An 8,623-nucleotide genomic window follows, 5' to 3' on the forward strand; every position below is an offset into this window, starting at 1 on the left:
GAGACATGGGCTTTATGAAGACACAGCTAAACATGTGGAATTGACATCCTCACACCGGGTGGCTCCATCACCTTCTAGTTTCTGAGCAAGTCACTCTATTTGCCCCACAGGATGGTGGGTAAGATTCATCAATACGATGCATGTACATACAAAGCTGGCGGTTTATCTTGATTATGAACAGCCAGAGTCACCAGGCCTGGTCCCATCCTGAGTTGTGAAGGCAAAAGAGAAGATGAAGTTTCTTGAGGTACCTAGAACAGCACCAAAGGACCAGTCCCCAACCTGTGGGCTGCATGAGACAGCTGCCCTCTGACAGCCGGATGTGCAGAGAAGAGGTCCTAGCCCAGGTCTGCTCCAGGAGAACTCTGAAACTGGACGCTCTAAGGAAGCCACTTGGGGCTCAGAAGCAGTCTCCAAGTGACAGCCTAGACCCTGGACAGGACTCAACTTCCTGTCAGGCTGATCAGCTAGAGCAGCCAGCCACTTTCCGCCCTGCTTCCCAACAGTGCCTGCCTCTTCCTGCAAAACCCTGGACTAAAACCATCACATGATACAATGTTTCCTTAAGTGCTGGTTGGCTGGACAATGTGTGCAGCACAATCTTTCCAAGTATGCTATTAAATATAAATATTGGTTAATGACTTCAAGGCCATATTCCCCGGTTATCAGTGATGCTTTTGAGTGTCAGAGTAGAGGAGATTAAAATAAATAAATTCTCCTCGGTGCTTTTCTGTGTTTTCCAAAAGAGCAGATACAAGTTTTGTATTCATAAAACACGATAATTTTTAAGTGCACCACTGGCCTTTTAGCACACACATTGGATCACACCCTCTCCTGATTACATATCTTCAGTTGCTCCTCATGACACATAGAATAAAATTGCAACGCCTTTCAAGGCGTGGAGAGGTTCCAGGCCCCCCTGCCCCTGCCAGCTGCACCTCATCTTTCTGGATACCAATCACCCTCCAGCTCCTACCTCGAAGTCACCCTCTGGATGGCGAACACAGTCCCCAACACTTGCCGCTGTGTGACCTTAGGCAGGTTTCCTAACCTCTCTGTGCCTTGGTTGCCAATGCGGAAAGAAAAAGGACCTCCTAACAGGAGACGCTTGTGAGCACCGTGCCTGGCACACTATCCTCACCACCACTGCTCCCCCGGCTGCCGCTGCCGCAGAGAACACTTCACTCCCACCTGGCAGATGTCCTACCCATCGGGCTTCCATTCAAGTGTCTCCTTCCCCAGAAGGGCCTTCCAGCCACCGGCTCTGCACACTCTCCAGGCCATTATTTTTGCCTAGCATCTCCCTTTCCTCTGGCGCCCTCGTTAAAATGTCTAACCACCCACTGGCACGGGGCCTGGTCTTGTTTCGTGCCTGCTTCTCCGCCAGGCCTGAGCTCCATGCGGGTCAGTAGCCTGGCAGGCTTGTCCACCTCTAAATAATCTGGGCTCAGTTAGAAAAGCCCAACAGGGAGTAGGTGCCCGACAGATGTTGACTGGAAGAGTGAGCAGGTGTCCTCGGCTCCCCCGATGACTCTCGGATGTCCTGTTTAGGAACGGGAGCGCTGCCTAGTACAGCTGTGGCACACCGTGGCCGTCAAAGCCATTCTCGGTCACTCCTGTGAGTTCCTTTTGCTTTTCGGCTTATCTTATGTGCAAGTGTTTTGGCTGGACGTGTATCTGTACACCACATTCGGGCCTGGTGCCCTCAGAGGCCAGAAGAGGGCATCTGATCCCCTAGAACTGGAGCCACAGACCCTATTGAGCTACCACTCCAGAAAAGCAACAAGCGTTCTTACTGCTGAACCATCTCTCCAGCCCTCTGTGTGGTTTCTTAACCTCACAATATTCGTGTGGTTTTTGTTGTTGGCCTTGACTCTGGGTCCTCCTGCCTCCACTTCTCAAGGGCTGGATTCTAGGCGTGTGACAGCATTCCCAGCATTGACCTCCCCAGGCTAGGCCAAAGAAGAAAACTGCTAGAGGCATGTTGGAATCGTGTACCCAAAGAAAGGGCAAGAGCCAAGAGCTGCTTCCTGTGTCTCTCCAGCGGCTGCTGCACTCTCCCCAACGGACCAGCTTTCTCCCTTGTATGGTACCTGGTGTTCAAGGCCTCAGAGCATCTCAGCTCCCAGCATTCCCAGCCACGTACAGGATGTATTTCTTTCTTCAGTTCAGCTTGGAAACGTTTGAGAACTAGCCTACAGGTCCAAGTTAGTCAGACAATCCTCCCTGTGGGTAGGAGGAGGGTGTCCACTGAGAGGGCAATCAGGAAGGACAAATGAAGTTCCCAGAGTCCACCCCTGCAGGTCCCAGGAGAGGAGGATGGGTCCATTCCAAGTAAGCAGTGCTCTGCCACCATCTACTATGTGAAGCATTAACCTCTCCAGAGAGTCTGCTGCCTCAAAACCATTCCCAGGAAATGCTCTTACTATCTCCTCAACCAAAGCTTACTTATCCTCTCCTCTCTTATTTTGTATTTTATTTTCTACTGCTTGTTGTTTTCATATGTTATATTCTAAAAGATGGACATCTGTGAACCTGTCCAGGTGGCCATATCACACCACTCAGGGAAATCAAGTGTCTCTGTAGGTCACAATGCTCCTGGAGTTGTTGAAAATCCAGCCTGCACAGCTATCCTATGTAACTATGCTTGTCACCATCCTGGAACCAGATTACTAATCAAAACACACCTGTGCCCCTTCCCACCCAGTCCTTCTGCACCTTATAGGAGCTATTCCCTCTTAAGTACAGTTCGCATAAATATGTAGCTGTGGTGGATTTTATTTTCAAGAAATGATCTGGATGAGCTCATCTTCAATAGTTCTGATGGGGGAAGGGGTTCTGTGTTCTCTCCCTGAGCTTTCACAGACCTTAATGACTGCCTCCCTCAGCAGAGTGTGACACAATTCATGTTGTATGACTCCCAAGGCCAAGTCAAGAAGTGCACTGTAGTCTAGCATGCTCTCCTGGGGAGCCAAGAAATGCAGCGAGCCAGCTCTGAGTTCGGTGTTTATTGTGTTGTCCCGGGGAGCCCGCTCTGAAAGCAGCAGGCAGCAGCAGAGAAACATGTCTGCTCAACCACACAAGTCTGTCCCACACATCTGAAGGCAGGAAATCCAAGATCAAGGTACCGATTTGCTAAGTGAAGGTCAGATTTCTTCTCAGTGGCAAACAGATGCCTTCTTCTTGTACCTCCACGTGGCAGAGAGAATGCTGATACCTTCCTCTTCTTATAAGCAGCTCCACCCCATGGCCTCATCTAAACCTAGTTACCTCCCAAAGGCCACACCACCAAATACCATCCCATCACATTGGGTCCTACGGCTTCTGTGAGTGGCTATGAGGGACACACGTGCTAAGGCTGGAGAAATTATTATAGACTGACTCATAAGCTCTATCTTTAAGTCAGTTTAAGTAGCTGTGTCTTTTCAGGAATTCTTCCATTTCATCTCTGCTATCTAATCTGCTGGCACACAAGTATAATCTGATAATCCTTATGATCTTCTTCATTGCTGTGAAGTCTGTAGTGATGTCTCCTCTTTCGTTCCAGGCTTTAGAAACATGACTCTTCCTTTCCACAGCTAAAAGAATGTTTTTTTAAGATCCAACTTTTAGTTCCATTCTTTTTTCCCCCTGTTCCTTTCCTATTTGCTGTTACCCTGCCTCACCCACCTGGCCCCACCCCACCCTGTCACTGCTATTCTTTCCTTCCTTCTAGTTCCTTTGGCTAGACTGCTCTTTTCCTACTTTCCCTAGGCAAGTCAAGTTATGGATTTGAGATCTTTTTTCTCTTAAAACTCTGTATTTACAGATAAAACTGTCACTCAGCTCTTGCTTTCGCCGTATCCTGTGAGGCTGGCTGTGTGGTGATTTTTGTCTTCACTCTTTTCGTCGTATTTCTGATGTCTCTGTGGTCTTTTCTCTGACTTAGTAGTCTTTTATGAATGTGTGGTTTAATTTCTCATTATTTCTAAGTTTCTCATATTTGATCCTAATATTTGTAGCTAGAGTTTTCCTGCCTGGCCCACAGTCAGGACAAATCTCTGTCACCCGCCAGTCCCACAGCGCTCAGACCCGACCAAGTAAACATAGAGACTTATATTGCTTACAAACTGTATGGCTGTGGCAGACTTCTTGCTAACTGTTCTTATATGTTAAATTAACCCATTTCCATTCATCTATACTTTGCCACGTGGCTCGTGGCTTACCGGCAACTTCACATACTGTTTGTCATGGCAGCAGCTGGCAGTGACTCCCCCCACCTTCCTGTTCTTTCTTTTCTCCTCTCTGTTAGTCCCGCCTATACTTCCTGCCTGGCCACTGGCCAATCAGTGTTTTATTTGTTGACCAATCAGAGCAATTTGACATACAGACCATCCCACAGCAAATATTGACTTGTAATTTAATTCCATTGTGGTCAGAAAACAGATTTTTGGATGATTTTAATCTCCTTAAGCCTATTGGAGCTTATTTCTGGCCTAAGGGCTCATTCTGGGGATGCCCGTGTGCACTTAGGGAGAGTGTAGCTCAGCTGTTGTGGGCATGTCCTGCGATGCCTGTTAGGGAGTTGGTTTATAATCACCTGCAGATCTTCCTTCCCCGGCTCTTTTGTCTAGCTGTTCTGCCTGGTATTGAAAGAGTGGTATTGGGGGCCGGTCAAATGGCCCGGTGGGTAAGAAGGCTTGCTGTTCGTGCATGAGAACCTGAGTTCTGATCCCAGCAGTCATGTAAAGACCCGGGAGAAGCTGCACACATGCCTACCCTCCTGCCACTGTATACGGCAGACACAGTAGGATCACCGGGGCTCACTGGTTACCAGCCAAGCCAGCCCAGTTCCAGATTCACTGAGAGATCCTGTCTCAGGAACAAGGCAGAGGATGCTGGGTCAGGACACCTGGTGTTGTCCTCTGGCCTCTGCACCCATAGGCACAGGCACACCTGCACACATGTGCACATACAACATTCACACAAGAAACTGTGATATTGACATTTCCAACTATTGTTGAATTATTGAATTCTTCATTTAATTTTGTTAATTTTTTCTTCTTATAGATACATACATGCTTATAATTATTTCTTCTCAGTGTACTGATCTTTCCATCACTATAAAATATCTTTTTCTCTAGTAACACTTTTTTTCCTTAAAGCCTGTTTCTTCTGATGTTGACATGGCTATTCCAGCTTTCTTTTGTTTACTACATGGTAAATTCTTTGCTGTTCTTTTTCTTAGAAGTTACCTATGTCATTCAATATTTGTCTAGTTTATTTTTTTTAGGCAGTAACTATTTGGATGTGCTAGTCTCTGGTTTCTGCCTTAATTAGTGTTTTAATCCATTCCTGTCTCATTCAGTTACCAGTATGGTAAACCTTACACCATCCTTGTCAATATCCACTGTCTTCTGTGTGTCGTTCCTCTGTCCCTCCATCACTGGCATCTTCATTGTCAAGTATACGTTTTCTTTTTTAATTATGAGAGTAGGTTCCCTGTACCTCTCGCTCTGTTTGGTAAAGAGAATGTCTTTTTTTTTTTTTTTTTTTTTTTTTGAGCTGAGAACTGAACCCAGGGCCTTGCGATTGCTAGGCAAGGGCTCTACCACTGAGCTAAATCCCCAACCCCGAGAATTTCTTTCAAACATCTTTATATACTTCAGCAGCTTGGTAGCCATTGCCTCAAGCCAAGCCTGACTTGCAGGCCTGGAATCCTAGCACTGAGGAGGCTGAAGCAGGAGAATCAGAGGTTCATACTCAGCTCCATAGTGAGTTCAAGGCCAGCCTGGGCTACAGGAGACCCTGTCTCAAAAAATAAAAATAAAATGACTATTGTTTTATAAATTTTCTTTTAAGCTGGGTGGTGGTGGCACACGCCTTTAATTCCAGCACTTGAGAGACAGAGACAGGTAGATCTCTGTGAGTCCGAGGCCAGCCTGGTCTGCAGCATGAGATCCAGGACAGCCAGGACTGTTTCACAGAGAATCCTGTCTCAAAAAAAAAAAACAATAAATAAATTTTTGTTTAAAAACAGATAAGAAAAGAAAGAAGTTACAAGCAGAAACCTGTGTACGCTTGTCTTTCTCTGCCTGTCACCGTGAAGGCTTTCTTCTCCATGAGGAGTCACGACATTGCCAGACACTCTTCTTCTCAGCCCAGATGAACGCTTGTTAGTATTTCTTATGGGAGAATTCGTACACTAAGTCGTTTTTCATTAATTTTTGTTTATCTTGGTGGTTTAAGTTCTTGTTAGTTTTTTTAAACAAAACAAACTTTTAATATAAAGTTCTCACTTGACAGCCTAATTCTCTCAGCACTTTGTCATCTCTGATGTCAACGATTCCTGATGTTTTTAGCCATTAATCTTAGAGAGGAACTCTTGCATGCGATGACCTGGATTTTGTTGCCACTTTCAATATTCTCGCCTTTGACTTTGACTTTGAAGCATTGTGATTACGATGCATGTAAATCCCTTTGAATTGACCCTACTTGGAATTTGTAATTTCTTTTGCATTCCTTTTTTTTTAAAACATTTTCCTAATTCTTTCTTAATTCTCCTGTTCCAGGAGTGTCTTTAAGAGTACGTTGGTATGCCTAATGAAGACAGACAAATCCCTGAGGTTCCACTTATTATTTATTAACTGTGTTTCTGAGGTTGGGTAATTTTAACTCACCTGTCTGTCTGTCTGTCTGACTGACTGTTTTGACACAAGATGTAGCCTCAGCTGTCCTGGAAGTCACCATGTAGACCAGGCTGGCCTAGAGATCAGCCCGCTCCTGCCTCCCAAGCGTTGGGATTAAAGGAATGTTCCTGCCAGCCTGGTCCAACTCTCCTGCCTTTGAGTCAGCTGCCTCTTCTGTCTGCTCAAACCTAATGACTAGTCCACAGCAGTCACTGAACTTTCCGCTTCCAGACTTTCTGTTTGTATCTCTTTATACCTTCTGCCTTCTCTTAAGATACTCTCGCTGGTGAGACATTGTTGCCGTATTTACCCTTAATCTTGGACCAGAGTTTTCTTTTCTTCTTTGAATGCATTTATAAAAGCCAATTTAAAGTCTTTGTCTAACAAACCGAACACACATGCTTCCCCTCCCAGGAGAGTTTATCTGTGAACATAACAAAACGACACACTTGTTTGTCTTCTAACTTCTGGTTGAAAACTGAGTGCGTCTTGAAGTGGCCTTTCTCTCAGCCATGCTGCCCATGCTTGCTGCGCTACCACGGTGGCTGCTGCCACCACCGCCCGATGCCAGGGAGGTTTGTTTAGCGCCACTCGTGGCTCTGTCTGCTTCCCGGGATAATCCTACGAACTCTGTAGCCTTTGTCACATGCAGTCACCGAACCTTCTGTATAAACGGACGATGTGACCCCCTCATGGTATGGTTAAGGGGAAGGTTTTTATTGTAAATATGAGAGAGAACAGCCAGAGGCATCTGGGAGAGTCCAGAGCAGAGAGGGAAAGCAGTAGACTGAACATGGCCGGCAGACTGGACCCGGCCATGAGGGGCGGGGGGGACTAGAGAGAAGAAGAGAACCAGAGCGGGTGGGGCAGAGAGGAAAGCAAACATCGATGACAAGAGGGGAAACAGCCAAAATTGCGGGGTTATAAGAAGAAAGAGAGGCTGGGAGGCCCATGAGCTGGGGGGAGTTTAGGGTAGGGAAGATGGAAGAAGACTGAAATGTGTACCAGGTACTTGGTGTGACACTGAGGGAGCCTGGAGCCTGTGTGCACTTTGGTGTGCTGATAGGCACCACAGATTTGTCCTCTCTGCCTTTTGGAACTTGGAGAAATGGAATTTCCTTGGACCTGACAGTTTCTACTTAGCTGGCTTAGAAGTTAGCCAATAATTAGACAGAATTCATTTTTATTTAATTATCGTATTTGTATTAATATTTTGAGAATTTCATACATGCATACAATGTATTTTGATCATATCCCTCCCTCTTCTCCCTAATTCCCCCCAGATCTATCCCCCACTTCCTACCTCCTCCCAAATTCAAATCTTCCTGTTTTGTTTTTATCTGTTTATTTTTATGTGCATGGGTGTTTGCCTGAATGTATGTATGTCTGTGTACCGTGTATGTGCCTGGTGCCTGAGGAGGCTGGAGAGGTCACTGGATCCGCTGGTACTGAATTTACGGACAGTTGTGAGCTGCCATGCTGGTCCTGGGACTTGAACCCTGGACCCTCTGGAAGAACAACCAGTGTTCTTAACCACTAAGCTTTCTCTCTATCCGCTTTCCTGTTTTGTTTTTTAAGATAACCTAGTTTGTACTGCTCATATACTCATGGGTGTGGGGCCATCCACTGGTGGATCTATAAGGAGCCACATCCTTAAAGAAGACTGTCTCTCCCCGAGTAGCCATCAGCTTAGACAGAAACTTCTTTAAATGCCTTGGAGTCACAGACCTCCAATCCTTTGCCATGCACTCACTCCATGAGCTCTGGGACACATCTTCAGTAGTCGGTAGTTTACGACTCTGTCTTCGCCTTTATTCCCTGAGACACCACCTCAGCACCAGCTGGACATGAGAGGCCACCGCCTTCTTGCGACTTTCAAGAGCACATGCTTATCACACGCCTGTGGCTGCCCTTCTGGATCCACGAGAATAGGTATTAGCCTGGCAGAGTTCCCT

Source organism: Peromyscus leucopus, chromosome 6 (assembly GCF_004664715.2).
Source record: "Peromyscus leucopus breed LL Stock chromosome 6, UCI_PerLeu_2.1, whole genome shotgun sequence".
Lineage (NCBI taxonomy): Eukaryota > Metazoa > Chordata > Mammalia > Rodentia > Cricetidae > Peromyscus > Peromyscus leucopus.